Raw genomic sequence first — 27985 nt, forward strand, 5'->3', positions numbered from 1 at the left:
AGAAGCATGTTCTAACCCAATGAAAGGAAGCTAAAAACCTGGAAAAAAGGTTTGACAAATTGCAAACTAGAATAACCAGCTTAGAGAAGAACATCAATGACCTGATGGAGTTGAAAAACACAGCACAAGAACTTCATGATGCATACACAAGTATCAATAGCCAAATTGATCAAGTGGAAGAAAGGATACCAGAGATTGAAGATAAACTCAATGAAATAAAGTGAGAAGACAAGATTAGAGAAAAAAGAGTGAAAAGAAATGAACAAAGCCTCCAAGAAGTATGGGACTATGTGAAAAGACGAGATCTACCTTTGATTGGTGTACCTGGTGTACCTGAAAGTGACGGGGAGAATGGAATCAAGTTGGAAAACGCTCTTCAGGATATTATCCAGGAGAACTTCCCTAACCTAGCAAGGCAGGCCAACATTCAAATTCAGGAAATACAGAGAACACCACAAAGATATTCCTTGAGAAGAGCAACCCAAGACACATGATCGTCAGATACACCAAGGTTGAAATGAAGGAAAAATGTTAAGGGCAGCCAGAGAGAAAGGTCAGGTTACCCACAAAGGGAAGCCCATCAGACTAACAGCAGATCTCTAGGCAGAAACCCTACAAGCCAGAAGAGAGTGGGGGCCAATATTCAACAGTCTTCAAGAAAATAATTTTCATTCTTTTCATATCTAGCCAAACTAAGCTTCATAAGAGAAGCTTAGTTTGGAATTTCACGTCCAACCAAACTAAGCTTCATAAGCGAAGGAGAAATAAAACCCTTTACAGGCAAGCAAATGTGGAGAGATTTTGTCACCAGGAGGCCTACCTTACAAAAGCTCCTGAAGGAAGCATTGAACATGGAAAGGAACAACCGGTACCAGCCACTGCAAAAGCATACCAAATTGTAAAGACCATTGAGGCTATGAAGAAACTGCATCAATTAACAGGCAAAATAACCAGCATCATAATGACAGGATCAAATTCACACATAACAATACGAAACTTAAATGTAAATGGGCTAAATGCCCCAAATTAAAAGACACAGACTTGCAAATTGGATAAAGAGTCAAGACCCCATCAGTGTGCTGTATTCAGGATACCCATTTCATGTGCAAAGACACACATTGGCTCAACATACAGGGATTGATGAAGACTTATCAAGCAAATGTAAAGCAAAAAAATTAAAAATAAGCAGGGGTTGCAATCCTAGGCTCTGATAAAACAGACTTTAAACCAACAAGGATCAAGAGACAAAGAAAGGCATTACATGATGGTAAAAGGATCAATGCAACAAGAAGAGCTAACTATCCTAAATATATGTGCACCCAATAAAGGTAGACCCAGATTCATAAAGAAAACTCTTAAAGACCTAGAAAGAGACATAGACTCCCACACAATAATAGTGGGAGACTTTAACACCACACTGTCAATATTAGACAGCGAATTCCTGTACACCAATAATAGACAAACAGGCAGCCAAATCATGAGTGAACTCCCATTCACAATTGCTACAAAGAGAATATATTACCTATGAATACAACTTACAGGGGATGTGAAAGAATTCTTCAAGGAGAACTACAAACCACTGCTCAAGGAAGTAAAGAGAGGACACAAACAAATGGAAAAACATTCCATGCTCACGAATAGGAAGAATCAATATCGTGAAAATGGCCATACTGCCCAAAGTAATTTATAGATTCAGTGCCTTCCCCATCAAACTACCATTGACTTTTTTTCACAGAAGCAGAAAAAACATACTTTAAATTTCACATTGAACCAAAAAAGAGCCTGCATAGCCAAGATAATCCTAAACAAAAAGAGCAAAGCTGGAGGCATCATGTTACCTGACTTCAAACCATACTACAAGTCTACAGTAAACAAAACAGCATGGTACTCATATCAAAACAGAGATATAGACCAATGGAACAGAACAGAGGCCTCAGAAAAAACACCACACATCTATAACCATCTGATCTTTGACAAACCTGACAAAAATAAGCAATGGGGAAAGGACTTCCTATTTAATAAACGATGTTGGGAAAACTGGCCAGCCATATGCAGAAAACTGAAACTGGATCCCTTCCTTATACCTTATACAAAAATTAAATCAAGATGGATTAAAGACTTAAACGTAAGACCTAAAACCATAAAAATCCTAGAAGAAAACCTAGACAATACCATTCAGGACATAGGCATGGGCAAAGACTTCATGAGTAAACCTCCAAAGCAATGGCAACAAAAGCCAAAATAGGTAAGTGGGACCTAATTAAACTAAAGAGCAGATGCACAGCAAAAGAAATTATCAGAGTGAAGAGGCAACCTACAGAATGGGAGAAAATTTTTTCAATCTATCCATCTGACAAAGGGCTATTATCCAACATCTACAAGGAACTTGAACAAATGTACTAGAAAAAAACAAACAACCCCACCAAAAAGTGGGCAAAGGATATGAACAGACACTTCTCAAAACAAGACATTTATGCAGCCAACAAACATAGGAAAAAATGCTCATCATTGGTCATTAGAGAAATGCAAATCAAAACCACAATTAGATACCATCTCACGCCAGTTAGAATGGTGATCATTAAAAAGTCAGGAAACAACAGATGCTGGAGAGGATGTGGAGAATTAGCAATGATTTTACACGTTGGTGGGAGCGTAAATGAGTTCAACCATTGTGGAAGACAGTGTGGTGATTCCTCAAGGATCTAGAACTAGAAATACTATTTGACCCAGCAATCCCATTACTGTGTATATACCCAAAGGATTATAAATCATTCTACTATAAAGACACATTCACATGTATGTTTATTGCAGCACTGTTCACAATAGCAAACATGTGGAACCAACCCAAATGCCCATCAATGACAGACTGGATAAAGAAAATGTGGCATGCGTACACAGTGGAAATACTATGCAGCTATAAAAAAGGATGAGTTCACATCCTTTGCAGGAACATGGATGAAGCTGGAAACCATCATTCTCAGCAAACTAACACGAGAACAGAAAACCAAACACCACATGTTTTCACTCATAAATGGGAACTGAACAATGAGAACACTTGGACACAGGGAGGGGAGCATCACACACTGGGGCCTGTTGGGGGTGGGGGGAAGGGGGAAGGATAGCATTAGGAGAAATACCTAATGTAGATGACAGGTTGATGGGTGCAACAAACCACTATGGCACATGTGTACCTATGTAGGAAACCTGCAAGTTCTGCACATGTGTCCCAGAACTTAAAATATAATAAAAAATAAATATATAAATATAAAAAAGTATTTACAATAAAAAATAGTTACAATTTCAAAAAAAGTTAGCAAGATGATTTGGATAAAAACAAGTGTAGCTAATTCGTTTGGGGTTATATTTTAAATGGAGGGCAAATAGGGAGAAATGAGTAAGAATTTCTCTCATTCTTTCACAGTCAGCCATCACTGCTGTGAAGACAAAAATAACATGAATACATTTGTTCATTCAAAAAGTATTTATTCTAAAACAGAGAGTGTTTTGAAAGTTTTGAATTGACTGTTACATGTACTTAAAACATTATAAATAATAGCTAATATATACTTAAGACCTATGCAGGAATCATTCTCAATAATATAATCATTTAATCCTCACAATTATATTATCTTCATTTGATAGTTAGAAGATCAAGGTATAGAAAGAGGGGTTGGAAAAATTACCCAAGAACACAAAGCTAATATATATCACAAGCTTGACTAAAATCAAGGCTTACTTGTTTCCAAAACACATTCTTTATTCTACATTATGTTATGTAAATTGCCATTGAAGCCCAAGGGATAACTTGGCAAAATGACAGCGAGAAGCTTCCTTAGAAGATATTGACCATGTAGCTGAGTCTTGAAGAAGAAAATGGAGGTGGCTAAATTTAAGATAGAGTGGGAGAGAATGCCAGGGGAGAAGTGGCTTTCCAGGCAGTGGAAGCTGCCTATGAAAAGCCTGGAGGTGAGAAGCAAGGCACATTTGAGGAATAGCAATTCATCATGAACCTTATTATACTGTCATAAGCAGTGCCTCTGGGGAAGTGGGCACTGTTATGTCACACTGTCATTACTCTTTGAAAATATCAAAAAGTTATTAAATTAGATCTCAATTAAGCAGAGACTTCAATTAGTCAGATTGTGTCTCCCAAAATATTATTTTTAATAAGAAAAGAAAAATGACAAGCATTCAACTCTCAGTCAGTCTCTTGGGCTGAGGCAGAACAGAGCCTGAATCTCTCATGTGTTAAGTGAGGTTTGATGAGAACATCTCTGAGGTCCATCAACAAAGAAGAAAAAATGAATGGTATTTTCTAGGTTATCATGCAGAGTTTTTATAGTTTTAGGTTTTTGATTTAAGTCTTTAATTCATCCTGAATTGATTTTTGTATCGCTCTAAAGAAAAGGTCCAGTTTCAATCTTCTGCATATGGCTAGCCAGTTATTCCAGCATCATTTGTTGAATAAGGAGTCCTTTCCCAATTGCTTGTTTTTGTCAGCTTCCTCGAAGATCAAATTGTCATAGGGAACATTTATACACTACTGGTGAAAATGTGAATTAGGTCAGCCATTGTAAAAAGCAGTTTGGTTAATTTATTTTATTTTATTTTGAGATGGAGTCTCACTCTGTCATCAGGCTGGAGTGCAGTGGCGTGATCTCGACTCACTGCACCCTTTGCCTCCCAGGTTCAAGTGATTCTCCTGCCTCAGCCTCCTGAGTTGCCGGGATTACTGGTGCGTGCCACCACACCCAGCTAATTTTTGTATTTTTAGTGGAGATGGGGTTTCAACATGCTGGCCAGGATGGTCGCTATTTCCTGACCTCATGATCTGCCCACCTCAGCCTCCCAAAGTGTCGGCTGCAATTACAAGCTTGAGCCACCACGCCCGGCTGCAATTTGGTCATTTTTCAAAGAAATTAAGACAGATTTACCATTTGACCCAGGAACCCTATTACTGGGTATATACCCAAAGGAATATAAAATCACACTACCATAAAGACACATACACACATATGTTCATTGCAGCACTATTCACAATAGCAAAGACATGAAATCAACCTGAATGCCCATCAATACTAGACTGGATAAAGAAAATGTGGTACATATATACTATGGGATACTATAAAACCATAAGAAAGAATGAGATCATGTTGTTTTGCAGCAACTTGGATAAAGCTGGAGGCCATCATCCTAAGTGAACTGACATAGGAACAGAAGACCAAACACCATATGTTCTCACCTGTAAGTAGTAGCTAAACATTGAGAATACATGGACACAGGAAAGGGAAAAACAGACACTGGAACCTACTTGAAGGTAGATGGAGGGAGGAGAGAGAGCATCAAAAAACTACCTATTGGGGGCCGGGCACAGTGGCTCAAGCCTGTAATCCCAGCACTTTGGGAGGCCGAAGACAAGAAATGTCATTTCTTTTATTTATTTATTTTATTCCTAAAGATCCGTAAAACCTAGTTGTGGAACTATGAAGGTCATGGCTTCCTGTGATATCAGGGTTACTTTGGGATGGGGATAGTAATGGTAGGTTTGTGGTCTGTGACACTGTGTCATCAAGAGAGACAACAGGAGGTACTGGGTAAAATCATTGACTTTGCAGAACACTGCTTGATCTTGGGCTTGGGCTTGGGTCCTGGTTCCTGTGTAACCTTTGGCAAATGCATTTGTTATCTATTGCTATGTAACAAATTACCCTGAAGTTGGCAGCTTAAAACAACAAACATTTATCACACACCACATCTGAAAGTGAGGAATCTAGGAGAGGCTTAGCTAGCTGGTTTTGGCTCAGGATCAGGCCTGAGAATCCAAGCTAACTGCTGTGGCTGTTGGCAGGAGGTTTCAGTTCCTCACTGCGTGGTTGTTTTTGTAGAGCTGCTTACAGACATAGTAGCTGGCTTTTTCTGGTGCAAGGGACCTGAGAAAGAGAGAGAAAGGCAGAGAGAAATGGAGAGAGGGTGCTCAAGATAAAAGCCATTATGTTTTTAAAACTTAGTCTTACGAAGTACGACTATCGCCTCTGCCCTATATCATTCATTAGAATTTAATTATTATGTCCAGCCCAAAATCAAGGAGAGGAATTAAGCTTGACCTCTTCAGAAGAATATCAAAGAATCTTTGAACATACATTTAAAACACCAAAGAAAAATTATTTAACTTCTTAGTGTGTGTTTCTCTATCTTTAAAATGAAGATATCAATAGTAACTACAACATAGGGTTGGTATTAGAGTTCTGCAGAGAAGCAGAACCAACAGAATGTGTTGTGTGTGTTTGTGTATACATATACGCACAAGATTTATTATAAGGAATTGCCTTACACAATTAGAATTGCCTGAGATCGGCAATCACCAAGCTAAAAACCCAGGAGATCCAATGTGTAGTACCAGTTTGAGTTTGAAGGCCTGAGAACCAGGAAAGACAACGGCGTGAGTTCCAGTCCAAAAGTCAGCAGGCTTGAAAGTCAAGAAGAGTGGATGTTTCAGTCCTAATCAGAAGGCTGAAAAATACAAATGTCCCAGCTCAAGGCAGTTAAGGAGAAAAAAGTTCCACCTCATTCAGCCTTTAGTATCCAGGTCTTCAAGTCCTGAATTAGGTCCACTCACATCAAGGACTGCAATCTGCTTTATTCAGTCTACTGATTCAAATGTTAATCTCATCCAGAAACACCCTCACAGACACACCCAGAATAATGTTTGGTCAAATGTCTGGGCACCCTGTGGCTCAGTCAAGTTGACACATTACTTGTTATAAGGTTGTAACATAAACTTAATTACTTCATAATTGATAAATGCTTAGAACAGTGCATAATAAGGATTTGTTAAAGTTAATATTATTTTCAGATGAAATTGATATCTAGAGAAATAAAATGATTTGTTGTTTAGTAATAACATATGAACTATCAGATCTGTATTTTTCTTTATATTGTCATTCTCTTTAATGTGACTTTGGGGACAGCCAGAAAACTACCATCCCCTCACTGTAAAATAAAAATACCTCTTGCATCCATCAATGGTGATATCACATGTTGACTATTTTTATGCTTTTCTGTGTTAAATATTATATTCCCTAGGTAATTTCCTTACAAAATGAAAATTTCCCTATTAAAATATTTTCTTATAAAACTCATTAAATTAATTTAATAAATAACCACAATGTTAAAGTATTTCAATAAATGAGGCTGGCAGCCTGGGAGGGAAACATAGTAGATGACTTTCACCATAGACTGTATCAACTTCATTGGGTTATTTTCTTTTTTCTTCTTAAAAGCACTGAGATTTTCAGAGAGAGGAAGCAGAAATAATATAGGGATACAGAGAAAGAAGATGCTGCACAAAAGTTCTTCAATTTATTTCCCCCAAATCAACTATCTATCAGAGAATATGGAGAAACGACTGTGATGTAAACTAAAGAAACACTTGCAGCTCAGCTCAGATGTTCTAACCACTGCTCTGAAGTCTTCCTCTTAGAAAAGTTTGTGTGGGACCAATTAAAGGAACATGAAGGATCTACTCCAATAGCTTCCTATTGCACAGCTGTTTCTAAATGCCTTGGTTCTGGTCTCTGAAGAAGATATAATCAAGGGAATGTTCCTCCAAATACATAAAATTTCCCCAAATCCCAAAGTGCAGGTCCTTCTTGCTTTTGGCAAGCAGTAAGATGTTTCAGCTTTCAAGCTAGAATTGCCTCTTCAAGGTTGCCAGGTTATTGTGGGATTGCAGTAAAACAAAGACATGCTTTTCATGGAGAGTTTTCAATAAGACCTTCTTGTTCACAAGGAAAATGCATCAACATATTAGCCTCCATTGTCTTCTCTGGCTCTTTATTGAAGGAAAAAGACAATGAAATAAAATAAGGGAGAGGAAAAAGAAAATAGATCTTTGAAAACAAAGTTATCTTCTAGGTCTGAAAAGCAACATCAGAATATTCCTTTTTAAAATATTTTTAAAATGTATCATGTCATTTGTAAAGAGCAGAGCCACATAATAAATAGAGAGCTAAGAAAAAAATTAAGTATAATATTTGGTACATAATATGTGTTCAGAAAATGTCTGGTGAATGAAATTGTTAACCAATGAAAGACGAAGCCATGTACAGTTACCATTTGCATAAATCAGACTTTCCTTAAATCTTCGTATCATCTCAGACCCAAATTCTGCACCTGAAGTTACCTTTGAAAAGCTGCTGGCCTAAATTATACTAACCTCAGAAAGGCATGATGGTGTGGCTGGCTACAATACTAGTCCTCTGTGACTTGCATATAACCAGGAGCAGGACTTCTTAAAACACAGATTGCTTGCTCACATCCTCAAAGTTCTTGATTCGTTAGGTCTGGGTGGGGCCAGAGAATTCACATTTCTTATAATTTGCATTTCTAATAAGTTCTCAGGCGATACCAGCGCTGCTGGTCCAGGGAACACACTTGAAGAATCACTGTTGTAAGGGGCAAAACAATGATCTGAAAGTTCTGAGAGGTGTTTTGTTGTTATTTCTTTTACATAGAAGTTCTACTTTGGATACCTCACCCTTTGAAAATTACTTGAAAGTAATAATCTATATAAATCTACCAGATATAATTGTATAATCTTTTGCAATTAATATTTTCCATATGTCTTAACAGATTGGATTCTTATGATAACTCAATAAGTCAGAAAGAACAGTGATTATTATAATGATATTTTAATAGGTAATAAATTAAACTTAGATGGTATAAAAATAAATATCTTGAAGACAGTGATCATGTCTCACTTATATTAGTATCCTTGAAACTTAACAATGTAAACAAAATGTACACAGCATTTAATAAATATTTAATTAGTTAATTTTGCACAAGGACATTACTTGTAAGTGATTGAACCAGGGATCAAATAGTCATGTGCCTCCAAATTCAGTGCTCTGTTCAATTCTCTGCAATACTCTCATAACAGAGTACTCTGGTCCCTAACTTTCCTTCTGTATATATGGAGAGGGGTAAATTGATAGCAACATAGAATTAGCATAAAACAATAAGCTACTTAGCTAAAGAAACAATGGCATCTCCATTTCCTGTTGCATAGGATGATGCCTGACACATAGGAGACACATCACCCGTATTTGTGGAATTCACTTGCGTGTTTATCTTCACCCCCACCTACATAACCGTGACTGTATGTATATGTCATCCCAGAGTTGTTAGCAGGCCTCAGGCTTGGGGAATAAAGTTCAGGGAAACCACAAGCCACAGAGGAGAGCCACCTGGGGTTTGGGCTATATGGCTCTGACTTCCTCATGAGAGGGAAGTGGCCTCCTTAGACCAAAAAGCTTAGGATGGGTGTCTGCCAATTCTGTTGACTGGCAGTTCCAGACTCTAACCCTTGAGCTTGCTCTGCTATGCTTCCAAATCCTCAAATGTGTTCCAATCAAGGGAATGCTGCCGAATTGAAATGGATTTACCTATTGCTGCAAGGAAACAAGGCAAGCCTTAACTTAGACTTCTAAGCAGAGTCCCAGAGGGAGGATGACTAATTAGACCAAGGACCAAACTCCTCCATGCCCTGCCAGAGAGGCCCACTGAGTTTCTGTGGAATGATGGCCACAGAATCTGTTTTCTGCTCATAGTGGCCTGGCTTCCCACAGTGGGGGGGAATCTTTTTTTTTTTTTGAGATGGAGTCTTGCTCTGTCTCCCAGGCTAGAGTGCAGTGGCGTGATTTCGGCTCACTGCAACATCTGCCTCCCAGGTTCAAGTGATTCTCCTGCCTCAGCCTCCCTAGTAGCTGGGACTACAGGCGCCCACCGCCACACCCGGCTAATTTTTTGTATTTTTAGTAGAGACAGGTTTCATCGTGTTAGCCAGGATGGTCTCGATCTCCTGGCTTCGTGATCTACCTGCCTCAGTCTCCCAAAGTGCTGGGATTACAGGCATGAGCCACTGAGCCCGGCCTTGTTGGGGGGAATATCTTAATGCATATTGTATTATCCAAAGAATTTATAATGTTAGAAGATGTTCGCTAAAGCATTAATGAACTAAACTTTGTATTTCTGGCAATTTCTCAAAAAGAAACAGCTTTCATAAATCGCCCCATTGATTACATCTATGCACTTCATTTTGTTGTTGTTGTTGTTGTTGTTGTTGTTGTTTATTTATTATACTTTAAGTTCTGGGATACATGTGCAGAACATGCAGGTTTGTTACATAGGCATACATGTGCCATGGTGGTTGGCTGCACCCATCAACTGGTCGTCTGCATTAGGTATTTCTCCTAATGCTATCCCTCCCCCTTCCCCCCACCCCCAACAGGCCCCAGTGTGTGATGCTCCCCTCCCTGTGTCCATGTGTTCTCATTGTTCAACTCCCACTTATGAGTGAGAACATGTCGTGTTTGGTTTTCTGTTCTTGTGTTAATTTTCTTATCCAGTCTATCGTTGATGGGCATTTGGGTTGGTTCCCAGGCTTTGCTATTGTGAGCAGTGCTGCAAAAAACATATGTGTGCAGGTGTCTTTATAGTAGAATGATTTATAATCCTTCGGGTATGTACCCAGTAATGGGATTGCTAGGTCAGATGGTATTTGTGGTTCTAGATCCTTGAGGAATCGTCACACTGTTTTCCACAATGGTTGAACTCATTTACACTCCCACCGACAGTGTAAAAGCATTCCTATTTCTCCACATCCTCGCCAACATCTGTTGCTTCCTGAGTTCATTTCGTTATTTGAATAATTACATGATAAATAAAAATTAGACTTCCTTTACAAATTATGAGCAACTTTAAAACCACTTTCATAAAATCTACATCATTTTTCTTTGTTTTCAAAATTAACTTTAAAATTAATATTAGCCACAATTACTACAAAAACTGAGTTTACCAAAAACATTTAAAAACCAAGAATCAGATTGTGCTTCCTTAAAGAACTCATTTTAAGTGGACGTATTATTTTTTGTTAAATAGGTGACACAACTGCACAAATATTTTCTTTCTGGTGCTCTTAGTAACTAAACAGTGTTATTTACAAATCAAATGATCACACTTGAGTGTTCTGTATTTTTATTATTAAACCCCACACAATAGTGCCAGGAGGTTCATCTTTATATCCTATCAAACTTTTAAGACACCAGTTGACAAGAGAAGGGCTGGTGATCCTGGGGAAGCCTGCTAGGGCCAGGTGCATTGAGCCATCAGGAGAATAAGCAAAAGAGAATACTAGAAGTGAAGGTTAGAGGTGATTTGTAAAGGCTAGCTATAGCTGATACAACAGCAAACTATGAGAAATTAGAAAAAATAATTTACCAGGGGAACAGGAAGAGACAGAAGCCAGATGAGAGAAAGGCAGCAGGTTGGGACAAGTGATAAGACTAGCGTCAGGGTGCTCAAGTGCTGTCTGACAGAGTGACAGAGTTTAACTGCTACATCTTCTTTTTTGTGGTCTCGTCTCCACTGATATAAAGAGACAGTAACCATAGGCTATTTCCTGACATCTACATAGTTTCTAAAAATCTGTCTTATAAGAGAAGTCTAATTTATGCAATGAATATTTATTAAGCATTAATATATACCAGACGACATACTACATGCTATTTATACATTGTGTTTGCACTCTTGAAACTCACAACTCAGTGGGAGAGGCAAACATTTCATATTATTTGAATTCAAGTAAATGTTTTCTGAATTATTGATAAAATGTGTGTGTGCATGCACACATGTAGATGTAACAATTAAAGAAACCTATAATTGGAATAATTTTAAAGAAACATCCTGAAATAACTAATACCAGATTAAATATTTAGCAAAATAGGTCAACCACTAAAATACCTCTAACTTGCCTAAGAAGCAAACCAGGCAATATCAGATTAGTGTCTAAGAGTGACTAAGACTTTGAGGTAATGGAGTTTATGGCTATCTTGTTGCTATTACTTACTAGTAGAATCACCTATGGGAAATTTCTGTTCTACTTGAAATCTCAACTTTGTCTCACATCACTGAATTGTAGAAATTAAACAGAAATATGTTGTACGTAGAAAATACTTGTCGAACGCTCACTATTTCTATAAGAAGGAGATGCCAATACCATTGTATGAGATGACCAACTGCCTTGCCCATTTTCAATGATGAGAGTGAAAGGATTTTCTCCTATGTTATCATCTAGGAGTTTTATAGTTTTGTATTTTAAGTTCAGGTCTATGATTCACTTGAGATAATTTTGTGAAAGGTGTAAAGTCTGCCTTGACTCATTTGTTTGCGTGTGGATGTCCAATTGTGCCAGCACCTTTTATTGAAGAGACTATCCTTTCTCCATTGGATTGCCTTTGCTCCTGCATCAAAGACCAGTTTACTATGTTCCCCTGGGTCTATACCTGGGCTGTCCATTTTGTTCCATTGATTTCTGCATTTATTCTTTCACAAACACCATACTTTCTTGATGACTGTAGCCGCATAGGAAGTCTCGAAGTCAAGTAGAATCAGCCTTCCGATTTTCTTCTTCTCTTTCAATATTGTGGTTGGCTGTTCTGGGTCTTTTTCCTTTCCACACAAACTTCAAAATTGGTTTGTCAGTATCTGCAAAATAACTTGCTGGGATTTTGATCATGATTGCATTGAATCTATAGGTCAAGTTAATCTTTTCATTGCCTGGACCCAGCACAGGAAATAGCATATTTTAGGAGCCTCTTTAATTTTTACTGCAGCAGGTATTCATTGAGACAAATTAAAGGTGGGAAATTTTCTATTACTCCAAAACCTTAGTAGGTTTGAATTAGCAGTGCATATTAACTCCCTCCTTCCTTTATCATAAGAATTTGGGAGGACGAAGAGGGGACAACGAGGATGGATCACAGAATATGCTTCATTAAGACAAGAAACTTTTTCCTCTGCTTTGCTGATGATTGTACCCCAAACACCTGGAGCACTTCCTGCCATATCAAACAAATTTTTTGTTTCTTTGAGAGGGTCTCTCACTCTGTCACCCAGGCTGGAGGGCAGTGCTATCTTGGCTCACTACAGCCTCTGCCTCCCGGGTTCAAGCAATTCTCATGCCTCAGCCTCCCCAGTAGCTGGGATTATAGGCGCGTCCACTATGCCTGGTTAATTTTTGTATTTTTAGTAGAGATGTGGCTTTGCCATGTTGGCCAGGCTGATCTTGAACTCCTGGCCTCAAGTGATCCACCTGCCTCGGCCTCCCAAAGTGCTGGGATTACAGGAGTGAGCCACTGCACCTGGCATCCCCAAAATTTTGTAATGTAAAGTTTTTTTTTTTTTTTGGCTGGAGACAAATATGCTGAAGGAACTTCAGCTGCAAAATACACAGTGATGTCTTTGCACCTAGGTCCTTGCCTGCCTTGCCTGAACTATTTGCCTCTGCCTGCAACTCTCTTCTTACTTCTACACTTTTAATTTAACTAACTACTACTGCAGGTACCTCAGATACCTGTTTACACATTGCTACTTCTTTGTATCTCCATGTGCTTTGTTTCCTATTCCATTTCCAAGAACCAGAACACTTTGGCATGCGTGAGGTACTCAACACATAATTGCTGTTTAAAATAACATATTTCACCCTGTTCATGGACCCGCTCAGGACTGTAAAAACACACACTCGTGAATAATTCCTGAGTGAATTATTCATAAACAGAGGCCAAAATCTATGCTCCAGATTAAGGTCTACAGTATATCTTTGGATGTAGCATTGCACTCGTAGAAGTATTTGGCATTTTCCTCTCCTGCCTTATGGTGTAAACAGAATGGTCACTCTGGATTCAAGTTCTCTCTCTCATTAGAAAAATTGCCTCCAATATAGGAAGCCATCTTGCATCTCATCACCTTCAAGACAGCTGTTATCCATTTCCTGTGTGTTCCAGTCGCAGCTTCTGGTCTTCTGCTGAAAGATTTCATTCCATTATTTATGATTCAACTTATTAAATGTTGATGGGAAGATTCCCTGGAAAGGTGTGTTACTGTGGTTACCAGAAGCTTCTCTCATCCCAAGAAGAATCTGCTTTCTGGGCTATAGAACAGGCTTTAAAATCAGCAGGAACCAGACATGTTGAAGCAGAGAAGAGTGAGGGGCACAAAGAACCTATGATTATTTTCAAAGCATCCTGGGAAATTCCAGGAAAGATTCTGGAGTTTTCTTTCAAAATGATAACTTAAAGACAGTTTGAGGAAAAGCTATGGAAATTAAATGATTTGATTTTCCTGCCATAGATAGAACAGTGACTTTTTGTTCTATAGCTATCCTCCCCCACCTCAAAAAATGCATTTTTTATGAGAAAGTCAAACTGGCCTTGTCTCACAGGCAAACACTCCTCACAGAACAGATGAGCCTTTTTTGTTAAATTACAGAAACAGTGAAAGATTTATGATTCTGCTAGGCAAAATCCTTTTGTTTTAAATAGTTGCTACTTTTCCATGAAGAAATCCAACACCTTGTTGGTGTTTTCTTATAGTAAACATAAGGTCACTGAAAGGAAACAGGCTAGATGAAAGATCACCACGGTATTAAATTACTTCCATCTGCAAACACTGTAAATTCCATCTACATAAAAAGAGAAGTTATGGTTATAGCTCTGAAGTGTCATGTTTTTGGACTTGAAAAAAGTCCTTCTGCTGAGGACTTTATTCTATTGCCAAGAGTAAGAAACATGAAGTCGTGACGCAGTAACTGGACCATGTCAAAAGTATTCTACAGTAGACATTGCGTTTACTCTCGTCTTTTTCTCAGCCCCTTTTCGGTCGGTTCACTTCTAACATTATCTAATGTTCAAGTTTATATTGGGAGAAATTTCTATGAATTAGAGTCAAAGTCCCATAGTATTAGTTTTCAATAGATTGTCAAGAATTCATTCATTCAATTATTCTCTACAGTTTTTATAAATTAATTAATTAATTTATTTATTTTAATGATTATGAATTGTTCATGCTGAGGGTAGAATTCAAAATGGTATCTTTTAGAAGCAAAGTCATTTACATTTGTAGTCAATTAATGGTGTCCACAGTTGCAATTTTCCTAAATTGCATGGTAGGCTTTAAGTAGAACTTAGATTTTTTCATCCAAGGTTATTAGTAGTTACTGTAAGAGAGAGCAGTGACTATTTTGGGGGGGACTGCTAAGCATTTGAACTCAATTCCTAGTTTTGAGAAATTTATTACTGTGTGAGTCTTACCATCAAAGGCCAGAGACTGGCTTTCTAATTTCCTCAAAGATAGGACATGGACATGAGACATAGTAGGACCCTATAGATACAGCCAGGATGTGAATCTGGAACGAGTGATACAAAATAATGAGCTAGTTTTTAAGCATTTTTCTGACAGTGCGCAGCACTCAATGTCCAGTGCCGGCAATAGCAATGGTGGGAGAAACACTATATGGTGACTAGTGGAGGCAGCAGCAACTCCCTAAGAAGAATGTTCCTGTGGTATGACCTTGAATGCTGTTCCATTTCCACCATTTAGTATTTTAATATATCTTTGGATAAAAGCTTCAATGACTTTTCCTCTGTTTATGTGTAAAGTAGGGATAATTATAGGCATTATCTCATAATGCTGGTTTAAGGATTGAATGAGTTCATGCGCATAAAACATTGTCTGACAAAGGGAGGGAGGTCTTCATTGGCATTACCTTGGATGAGCCACTATTACCTTCACATGTATGTGCACAGAGATAGACCCAACCACATTCCTCAGCATTTTTGCTGATGAATTTTTACAATATTTTCTTCTTAAGTTTACCAGTTAAGAAAAAAGTTTTGTTTCTAAATAATAACCAGAATAATTTTCTGCTGAATACAACCAAGAGTCCTTGCTGAAGTCTACCTCATTTTCCACAATAAAACATTCACACTAGAGACACATTTTAAGTTCAGAAGTAGAATGTTTGTGAGAAAATCATTTTTTCTAGATAGTGCTATTTGTATTATGTGATCATATAACATAATGCGTATTATAAATATATCATATAGCATAAATTCTGTGTTAAACTTTGACAACAACCATCCTGGCAACATTGGTGTATTATCTGTTCTCACGCTGCTAATAAAGACATACCCAAGACTGGGTAATTTATAAAAGAAAGAGATTTAATGGACTAACAGTTCCACATCGCTGGGGAGGCCTCACAATCATGGTAGAAGGCAAAGGAGAAGAAAAGGCACATCTTGCGTGGCAGCAGGCAAGACAGCATGTGCAGGGGAGCTGCCCCTCATAAAATCATCAACTCACCTGAGACTTATTCACTACCAGGAGAACAGTATGGGGGAACCGCCCCCATGATTCAATTATCTCCACCTGGCCCTGATCTTGACACGTGAGAATTATTACAATGCAAGGTGAGATTTCAGTGGGGACAAAGCCAGATCATATCATTTGGCATATTTATATGTCTTTATGTGATATAATTGAAGGGTGATCCACAGTCTGCTGCTAGAACTTCTGAAGTTCTGTTAGAGTAGAATCAGTGTTAGAGTTCTGCTGAAAGTAGGGAAGGAGAGTAGTTTGTGAATTTTTTTTAACCTGTATGTCCCCATATTTGCCTGAGAGGAAGAAGAGCAAATAATACTTATAAATTCACAAGGACGACTGGATCTTCAACTCCTGAAAACACAGGGCAAAGGTGGAAGCTCTGTTTGGCTGTCGTCCATATAGCCTGACGATATTATGGAGAGGCTGTCAGGTAGAAAACACCAGTGCAAACCACATCATGACTGTCAAGAATCTGGCTCCGTGTTTAAGAAATCCAGAAAGTTGTCTGGGAAATGGTAATACAAGAAGCTTCCTTGGATTATTTATTTAATAAGATCTCTCCTCAGTGCTTCTGAAGAGAAAGAGACAAAAGATGGTATTGACAAAAAGTTCTAGCTGTTTCAAAGGAAATCCATGTGGTTTAAATGCCTTATATAGCTCTTCCTAAAAAAGGAAGACAGCTGTTTGCAGAAGGAAGGCCCAGACTACTGTGGCCAGGAGCTTCAGGCCACTAATTACAGTTTCAGAGGCATCAGAGAAGCCAAATTCTTTAAAATTTGTCTCACATCCTTCAAAATCTCTAATTTCTTCTAAGTGTGGACTGCTTCTCATGACCTCAGATAGACCTAGAAGGATCCGATATGTCACTACCTTTCCATGGAGTCATTATTATCCTTTTTACTAATGGGAAGTCAAATGCAGTGCTCTTGATGAGTGCTTGGTAAGTTTTTAACCCCAAATAGAGCTCCAAGCAAATGTTACACACATTTTAGTAGTCAGTTAACTGGAAGAACCTTTCTCCATTGGCAATGACATACTGGCACTGGAGAGTGTGGTTAAGCTGGAAAGCACAAGAGTAGGACTCGGGACACTTCAGCTCTTCTTCTCACTCAAGTATTAATTGCCTGTGTGATCTTGAAAGGGGTCCTGCACCTATATTATCATTAGGCTTTTTTTTTTTCTGCATAAGACAGAGTTGACTGAGATCACTTCCAAGGCAGCTGCCAAGTATAAATTACATAATTTTTAATTTTAGAGATAACTTTTTTGCAGCAAAAAACACCAATAGCAATAATTCATAACATTCAGGTAGGCCACATATGCCAGAATGGAATACCCATGCTCATGGTTATAATTCTTTACTTTATAATATGAATACATATATGTTGACCTACGTTTTGATAAATATTTTACATATAAAATGATAGCAAATAGTTTATGAATAACACTTAGTTGTTAAATATTGAACCATTTCTAAATATCCTATAATACAATTATAACAATAATGATGATGGTAGGTAGTATTTACTGAGCACTTCTTATATGCCACCACTGGCAAAATCCTTGAGATACAGTCACTCATGTGTTCCTCAAACCATCCTCGATGTTAGAAAAAATTATAACTCTCATTTTACAAATTAGAAAATTGAGTCAAGACTATATAGCTAAAATGTGGCAGAGTTAGAATTTAAGCCAAGGCAATCTGTCTCCATATTCAGTGCTCTTAAACACTCTACATTTTAACACTGAAGGTATATTTGGAGAGCAAGATAGCCCAACAATTTATTTTATAATACTATAATGAAAAAAAATACCAAGTAAAATTAGCTCAAATTCTAATTGTGTCATTTATTACTTCTTTAATCTTGGAAAATGTTTAATCCTCTTAATATTCAGTTTTTTCACCTGTAAAATGGGGATAATATTATACAGAATCATCAAATGGGTTTGATGAAATAAAAATTTATGTTTTAGCAAATATATACTGGTAAGAGGTATCCAGTAGTAAACAGAACAAAGTTTATGCCATCATGGAGCTGGAAAAATTGTAGGGAGATAGACATTTTTTAAAACATACAAGTAACAGGATAATTACAAAGAATGATCAGTGAGTGAATGCTTTCCTTATCTGTTGCTGTGTAACAACACAACAATAAATAAAGGGATTCTGAAAAGGCACAGTGGAGATGGTTCTTTGCTCAATGGAATGATTTGAGCACCTGAAGGGTAGAACAACTAGGGCTGGAGAACGGGTTTCCAAGAGAGCTTCGTTGCCTACATATAGAGTACCAGGACTGAGATGGCTCAAACTCACCCCAGCTCAGTGAGAATGTGAACATGTGGCATCTCCAACATGTCAAGATATCTGTAGAATTAAAATAGGAGATGTGATGATACGGAGTGACTAGCAGATTAATTTGGAGAGTGTTCAAGGAAGCGTCTCTGAAGAATTAATGAAGAGCTGAAGAGGGAAAAGGATCCAGTCAAATAAAGATGATGAAGGGTAATTCCAGGCAGAGCTAGTGCAGATGTTCTGTGGAGAAAATACGAAGCCTGGTAGGATGGGGAATGAGATAAAGCCAATGATTTGGACAGAGGCCAGATTAAGTGGCGTTATGCCAGGTTAGAGTTAGGAGCTTATTATAGTTCCAATGGGAAGCCATTCGAAGGTTTTGAGTAGGAGAGTGACAGAATCTTAAGCTAAAAGAAATAAATGAAAAGAAAACAAGGAACACAAGAAAACAAACAACAAGAAAATGGAATCCATCCTCAATTTCTTCTGACTACATCTGCTATAATCCAACTTCAGTATCTTCACAGCAGATCCTACTTACCAATTCTCTTCATCTTCTATGCTGATAATTCATGAAATAAAATATTTGCCTTCCTTTAATCTCCAATAATATGTGTACACCATGTTTACAAGATTAGTATACATCTAAAAAGGGAATGAAATATTTGGGAGTTGCTGAATCTCATAAACTAATACTGATTTAACTCAAAAATAGACAAAAGCATTTCATTCATGTGTCATTCATTCAAGCATCCATTCACTCAGCGATTTTTCCATTGATCTCTGGATATCAATAAACCAATATCATAAAAATGAGTGTGACAGTTTCTGCTTGCATGGCATTCCTATGACACACAGTAATTTCCCTTTCTTTCTTTCCTTTTTCTTTATTTTCTTTCTTTCTTTCTTTCTCTTTCTTTTTTTCTTTCTTTCTCTTTCTTTCTTTCTTTCTTTCTTTTTCTCTTTCCCTCCCTTCCTCCCTTCCTTCCCTCCTCCCTTCCTCCATTCCTTCTCTTCCTCCCTTCCTTCCCTTCTCCCTTCCTCCCTTCCTTCCCTTCTCCCTTCCTCCCTTCCTTCCCTCCCTCCTTCCTTCCTTGCTTCCTTCCTTCCTTCCTTTCTTCCTTTCCATCTGATATTCCAAAGCAGAAAACACTGAAGATTTTTTGGCAAACTATGTGTCCTGTAAAAAATACACTTAAACTAATTAAAATGAAATTAGCTTCAAGTCTTTGTATTTTGACCCAAAAAGGTTTTGCCGTAGTCATAGAAAAAGATCTGCATTTGGTGCTTCTAACAAGTGTGATTTCAGCAAACTGAAAATGGAAGTATTCTTTATGGTCTTTCTGTGCAGAGTATTTGTCCATTGTCAACAGTCCTCAGGAACTGGATTCCTTCCACGTGAAAGAAATTCCAAAATGCAATACATTCCTTAGCTTCTAAAGCAGAACCAAAAGCCTAGACAATCGTTCTCGATGAATGACACATACACACACAATTTGCAGAGAGGACTGGTGACAAATATCTTAGCAATTTTTTTTCCAGTTTGTTATTATCTCTCATTCTGTACCTCATTGGAAAATAACTACAGACTTTTCAAGGCAAATATATTTGTCCAGACTTAAAAGCCAATCATTTAAAGTCAAATATTGGCCAAAGTGAATAATTGGTTCTTTGTAATCTATGGATGGCTTTCCAAATGAAACTGATCCTTTCATTATCATATCAACCATAAAGTTATTTGTGATCTCACAGTCTCAAAACCAATATTATTGGAAGTCAATTTTTTATTTTTGTTTTTTTCTGAACCATACATTTAAATATTTGAAGCTAAGTTTTTTTCTGTGCTATCTTGACTAAAATCATAAAAGCAGAATTTATATCAGTGACCATTCCCCCTACAACTTTCCTCCAAAAATTCATGCAAGCACCCAGACTCACATTAAACCTTCCATGCACAGCCATAATAACCATGTTATTCTACTTCCTGTCTGTATTGCTATATTAACTAGTGGTTTAGGATATGATGTCTAGAGTAAAATAGCTGGGGCCCATTTCTGTCTGCACCTCTTATTTTCTGTGTGACCTTAACAGTTACTTAACGTCTGTATCTCAGTATTCTGATGGAGACATGATGCCAACATTATGTTATTATGATAATTAATTTAGTTACTATATGTAAAGTACTTAGAAGTGCCTAGAACACCATTAATATTTAATCAATGCAAGATTCCTAGGAATTCAGTTAGGTTTTTTGTTTTTTTTTCTGTTGTTTTGTTTTGTTTTCTGGGTTCTCATTTTCCTTCTTAGTGTCCCTGTCTGCTTTCTTGTTTCCAAAACTAGGATTACAACCTCTCATTATTAATAACATACATAACATGATGTATTATTATTATGTATGTTCTCTTATTTTGCTCCTTTGTTAAAGGCCACTGATAGCTTCACACTGAAGTTCAAGTATTTCCTGCATATGAGGGAGACTGAGGAGCAAAGACAGGGTTGGAATCTCCAGCATTAGAGGTGCAGGGGGTTTTCCAGAGGACAAAGAACTCTGGGATGTAATCCATGGATTATTGTCATAGAGGTATCTGACTAGGTATCAAAAAGACTTTCAAACAGTCTGTTCGTAGATCCATCAATTCAACATGAGGGTCAAAGCAATGTGAGCTATCAAAACAGAAAATATAATTCTCTTGACTCTAACAAGCTTTTAGATGAGTGTGTATATATGAGAGGGAGAGGAGAGAAAGATAAATCAACTATTTAAAAATTACATTGTGTTATTAGTTTTACGTCCTTCAAGAAATACTGAAAGAATGAGAGAGGCAGGAACAAAATTTTTTTACCTAAAATAGGTGAAAGTAGGAGCAAGGAAAGGACATTGAAAATATCTGAAGAATAAAGAAATTTTATGGACCAGTATGGGTATAGAGGAATAGCAGAAAATATATTAGATGAAGAGATATTTTAGTTTGGGATAGGAATGAATGAGGTCTCAAAAGTGCAATTGGTGTCCACATTAGGAAGGTCAACAGACTAGAAGGCCAGGTCTTTCTTAGCTATATGTCCAAATATATTTGATAAATACATTAGACAAAGACCAGGCTCGCTTAGCTATGTCATTATGGTGAGGATTGTTTTTGAGAACAAAAAGCCAGAACCTGTCATTCTAGTGACAGCTACTCTGACCTTACTCAAGAGTGCAGAAAAGTCTAGCCACTCCATTTCAAACCAGTTTTAGCCCTTACACTTCAGCAGCCAAAGCAGTATGGCATGACAAAATACAATATTTTCCACAGTGATGTTGACCAGGATAAAAATCAATTTGGCTGGAAAGAATACACATTTTTCTAGTTCTCATAACATAATTAGAAATTGATCACAGAATAATACATGTAGCACAAATTTTGAGCACAAATTCCCCCAAAGCTTGTGCTCATCAATGAAGATGCAAGGATTAAGGATGCAGTCACACATTTGGGTGGCCTGAAGTCAGATAATCTCTTTCTTATCACAATTTTCCTGCCTATAGTATTGAAACTGATCAACGGTGCATCAACAAAACATCGTACTTCTGTTTCTGTGTCCTCTAGACAGAGTCTTCTATTGTAACTACAGATTGGACCAAGAGGTGGGATGCTAGATCATGTATGGACTTGATTTATCTTTGCACCTCCAATACTCAACATGATAAAAGCAGAGATAAGATATTCAATGGAGTTTTGTTGAATTAGTGACTGAGTTAATAAATTAATGTATAAATTGATTGTTGAAAAGATAGAAAAATGATTAAATGAATAAGTGAAAAACAAATCATAGGTTCTTCTAAGATTTTTAATGAGATAATGAATAAATGAATAAATGAGTTAATGAATCAAGCATTATTTCCCCTAATTACTCTTCCTAGTAGATACTATGACATGGAGAAAAAAATCTATATTTTTTACAGTTAAGTCAGGTGCAGTGAGCTGGCTACTTTTGTCAAGTATGCGTGGGGTTCTGCATATTTTTCTGCCTCATTGAAGAAAGCTTTGTTGTAAATGTTACCTTTATACTGATCCTTGAAGAAGGCCATCCAAAAATAGCCCAGCATGACAAGTTCATCATGCTGTTTCCTTCACTTCCCTAGGCTACTCCCCTATGAAAAATATTTTGATTTAGTTGGTTCATTTCACATGATGGCAGAATGAATTATCATTTTATAGTGGACATCAGCAAAAGGATAAGAATTTACCATTAAAACAGAGTGAAACTGAAACTATTTTGGCCTCCCTCTGCTATCCTTGAAGATAAATGATTATGATGTCAGTGCAATTTGAAAGAATATTAAATCAGAAGCTGAAAACACCTAGCAGTTCCAACTCCCTCATATCACAAGGCTCGTATTTTCGCAAACTCGAAAAACTAAGATGATTCTTTCATTCTCATTATCACTCTCAAAAAAACAAATAGCTTGTTTGCAGCTAGTTACTTGACACATTGAGTGGAAAAAATTCCTCTTCGTTCATCATGGTCTTACACTTACAATTGGCTACATAATTTGATTTTCTTCCAGATGCTTTTCAAACATAATTGAGATATATAAAACACCAGGCCTTAAACACTCACCAAAGAAGGAAACAAACCCATACCATAAGTATAATATTTCTGCTTTCTTATAGCTTTGAAGACTTGTTCATGTTAATCTTAATTCCTTCAGCGTTTATTTTTTTTACCTCTGAGGAGAGTGATCAGACGATGATACATTGAGCAAAAGAGCAAATGAGTCCATTTTACTCTAATCCTGATAGGAGAAGAGTAAAGAAGAGCTGAAATTTGTTTCATGCCTTTTTGTGCTAAAACCTGCAATATATGCATAATAACCCCCTCAAAGATGTCCACATCCTAATCCCTGGAAACTGTGAATGCATTACCTTTCATGGAAAGTATATTACCTTATATGGCATCCTAATTCCTACAAATTGTGAATATGTTACCTTATATGATAAATGAGCATATATGGTATATGTGATTAAGTTAATGATATTGAATTGGGTGGGTTATCACGATAGACCCTATATAATTACAAGGGTTCTTATAAGAGAGAGGTAGAATAATAGAGGGGAAAGAAGGCAATGTGATGACAGAAGCACAGATTGGAATGATGTGTCCACAAGCTTTGGAGAGTTGCTGCTTTGTCCGCCACAAGGAATGATGAACAACAGCCCTTAAAAGCTGGAAGAGGCAAAGAATCAACTCTCTCTTGGAGTGTCTAGAAGGAAAAATCTCTGCTGACCCCGTAATTATAGCCCTGTAAGACTCATCATAGGATTTCTGACTGCCAGATTTGTAAGAAACTAAATTTGTGTTTGTGATAATTTGCTACAGCAGCAATAAGAAAATAAGGAAGCATCTTTTTCTTACCTCATGAAGGATTCATAACAGTATGAAGGAGAAGTAATGTCTCCATTTTACAGTGGCACCCAATGCTTGGTGAGGCCACCCGAGTTCACACTGTCAAGTAATAGTGGAAGTAGGCCTTAAATAAAGATTTGTCAGCCAACAAAGACCATGATTTTTTTTCACAGAGCTATGCAACCAATAATATCATCTAGATTTCTCCGTTACCATCAATGTCAAACTAATAGCTTGCTCATGCTTCTGTGTTATCTAGGAGTCCATTCTGCTCCATAGACCATTGTTTTCATTCATAGATTGTGTGGATTACCCAGAATACTTTAATTTACAAATTTTCCTTCACTCAACTACAAATTTGGAAGTTATCTGCTTTGCAAGAGAAGGAAGACATAGAGCAGAAAGGGGAAGAAAGTAAGAAAGTGAAAGCCAAGACAGGCCTCCTTTGTGAATCATGTCCAGGAGTCTTTTGTCGAGCAGTGTTAGAGTCTTGTGGAATGAGTGCAGGGCTTTTATTTCTCCTTTATAACTTCAACAGGAAGTTACTACAACACACGACACTTTCTGCCAAAACAGCTGACTTTGGGGATTTTCATGAAAATGATTGAAATGGGTGCCTTCTCCCTGAGCTACCAGGGAGCTGTACCTGATATCTTTAAAAGCAGCTTGGCCTTCTTCCGGCAGAGATACTATCTGATTTACTGCAGTCCCTACTGTGATGCCTGCACAGCCCAACTTCCCACCTGACCAGTGGGAAACAGCTGCAGGAACATATTCTCCCCCTCCCCTTCACCTCACTCCAGCGGGAAGGAGGAGGCCAGCTCAACATCTGTCTTTCTTATCTGTTTCTGATGTGCATAAAATTTCACATTTTCGGGTTGTCATTTGTCAAAGAAGCTTTCAGGCATGTAAGGCGTCCCTCCTCTACTTCTTGTTTAGATCTTTCTGCAACTCATTTGGGTTCAAAAAATGAAAATAATCCCTCCTTCACAGAGCTCAACTAGGGGATGTTAATGCAGAGACGTATTTTATGTGTCAGTTTCTCTTAATAGATTTTCACTGTTTTCATTATAAAAATAAAGTCCTAAGGAATAGGAAAGATGAAACATGCGACTATGCTGCATTTTAGTCACCATCAAATTGGTAATGACACTTACCGGTCCTGGCAAATGTGAACCCAAGGTGCTAAGAAGTACAACAGTAATTTGTGTTTCCTTTAGATTTTCTCCATTAGTTTTTCTAGTCCCCTCTCCCCTCATCAAGTGCTTTCATTCTGAGAGTGAATAAAGCATTCTTCAGCAACTTTTTTAACTTACTCCTAGACAGTTTGATTAGTTCTAAACTTGGCGCGCTTCGTGCTATCCTGTTGTTCTGATGTGTGCATGTGAAAGAGGAAGCGGGAACTAGTGTGGAACTGGAAAAGCTGACAAACGATACAGAGTGCCTCATGCATTTCTATAAAACCCATTATTTACTGTTAGGGTTTTTGGAAAGGAAAAAAAGCAAAGCAAAACTCTAGAATAACTATTTTAGCCTAACGCTATTTGGTCATTTGTGATGTTTGAGTTAGCCACCAAATGGGGAGGGCTGCAAAAAGGAGAAACTGTAATGTATTTTTTTTTTAATTTAGAGAAATATTTTTAAATATATACCGAGAAAGTGGGGAGGAAATGCTGGTGGGAAACATACAGATAGCAAAACATTTGATAGAGAACATCAGATAAACATATAGATAATAGATAGTATGATTTTAAAGTACCATTAATTATTTTGATTCCTAATTTTTAATGTGTGTGTGGGGAAAATTTTAGAAGAAATTAGGTTGATGAAAATAGATATGCTTATATGCTTTGTAACACAAATGTTTCCTGTCTGAAAAGATGTGCAAATTGGAAATTGTTACTGATTTCCAGAGCAGAGGAATCCAGTGAGGTGGAGTTTATTAGAAAATGATTCTGAAACATTGTTTGAAACAAAACTACACCTTTTTGTTGTTGTTGTTGCCCAGGCTGGAGTGCAGTGGTGCGATCTCAGCTCACCACAACCTCCACCTCCTGGGTTCAAGCGATTCTCCTGCCTCAGCCTCCCGAGTAGCTGGGATTACAGGCATGCGCCACTAGGCCTGGGTAATTTTGTGCTTTTAGTAGAGAGAGGGTTTCTCCATGTTGTCCAGTTGGTCTCGAACTCCCAACTGCAGGTGATCCACCCGCCTCGGCCTCCCAAAGTGCTGGGATTACAGGTGTGAGCCACCACACCCAGCCACCTATTTTTTAATCATCATTGAAGAAGATGATAATATACAACTTTGAGTGAGACTTGGAGAACATGCCATAGATCAGCTTATACTTTGAAGCTTAATCGTTTTCACCCTTTCATTGATTTCTTAATAAAACAGAAAAAGTTTTATCTGCCTTACCATCACACTGATTCCTCGATTTCAGTCCTATGTGGCTACTCTTAGGTGCCCAAGTAGACCCCACAGTTTCACCTGCACTCCCTGTTGCATTCTTATCTGATGAATCCTGATCCACTTTTTCAGCCCCCACTCTCCTTCTTCCATATAGATAGCTCTCCTTTCATAGAAACTCAATACAAACTATAGCAATGAATTTCAAGGATGGCACTTAAAAAAATTAACATGAATCATATTTATCTACACATATATATACACTTTCTGTTGGTTTTCAAACTCCTCAAAAAGATGAATTGTGTGATTTTTATCTTGTATTATCTCAAGTAAATCCTACAGTGCCTAGAGCACAAATGAAAAAAAATAAATATTTATTGGAAACTAATAAGTTTGTAGATTTTGCTTTTGATTTTCCTTGATGCAATTACATATTTATTTATAATCATAAAATATCTGATAGAAAAAGAGAAACTATTGGTAACTGTCACTTTTTATTGAATCCACTATCTTCAAGGCTCAATGCCAATCTCTTTATTCGTATTACCTCATCTAATTCTTACAACAATTTTTCATGCTTTGAAGAAAAGTTTGAATATTTACTATATGCAAATCTAAGTACACATTTATGTTTATTTTGCTTATGAGGAAAATGATGCTTAGAAAATTAAAGGTCACAGAGCTAATAAATAGAAGGACCAGTATTCAAATTTAGTTATATTTTGATGCCAATATCCCAACTTTTTAATTAAAGGGCATAATTTGAAACAAACTATTAAAAACTGACACTCTCCTTTCTATTTTCTCCATCTAATAGTCCACAGTGATTATTGTTCCCATGTTTATATCCATGTGTGCTTAATGTTTAGCTCCCACTTATAAATGAGAAAACATGGTATTTGATTTCCCATTCCTGTGTTAATTTGCTTAGAATAATGGCCTCCAGCTTCATCAATTTTGCTGCAAAGAACAAGATTGCTTTCTTTTTAATGAATGCATTGTATTCCATAGTGTATATGTACCACATTCTCTTTATCCAATCTACCATTAATGGGTACCTCAGTTGATTCCATGCCTTTGCTATTGCAAATAGCATGGCAACGAACGTACAAGTACATATGTCTTTTTGGTATAATGATCTACTTTTCTTTCAGTATATACCCAGTAATGGGATTGCTGGATTGAATGGTAGCTGTTTTAAGTTCTTTGAGAAATCTTCAAAGTGCTCTCATAATAGCTGAAATAATTTACATTCCCACCAACAGTGTATAAGAGTTCCCTTTTCTCCATAGCCTTGCCAGCATCTGTTGTTCTTTGACTTTTTAAAATAAAAGCCATTCTGACTGGTGTGAAATGGTATCACATTTTGTTATTGATTTGCATTTCTCTGATGATTATTTATAATGAGAATTTTCTCATATGTTTGTTGGCCACTTATATGTCTTCTTTTCAGAAGTGCCTGTTCATGTTCTTTGTCCATTTTTTAAATGGTATTATTTGCTCTTTGCCTGTTGATTTAAGTTCCTTGTAGATACTGGATATTAGACCTTTGTTGGTTGCATAGATTGCAAATATTTTTCTCTCATTTTGTAGGTTGTCTTTTTACTCTTTTGATAGTTTCTTTCGCTGTGCAGAAACTCATTAATTTAATAAGGTCCCATGTGTCAAATTTT

Source organism: Pongo abelii, chromosome 3 (genome assembly GCF_028885655.2).
Source record: "Pongo abelii isolate AG06213 chromosome 3, NHGRI_mPonAbe1-v2.0_pri, whole genome shotgun sequence".
NCBI classification, from domain to species: domain Eukaryota; kingdom Metazoa; phylum Chordata; class Mammalia; order Primates; family Hominidae; genus Pongo; species Pongo abelii.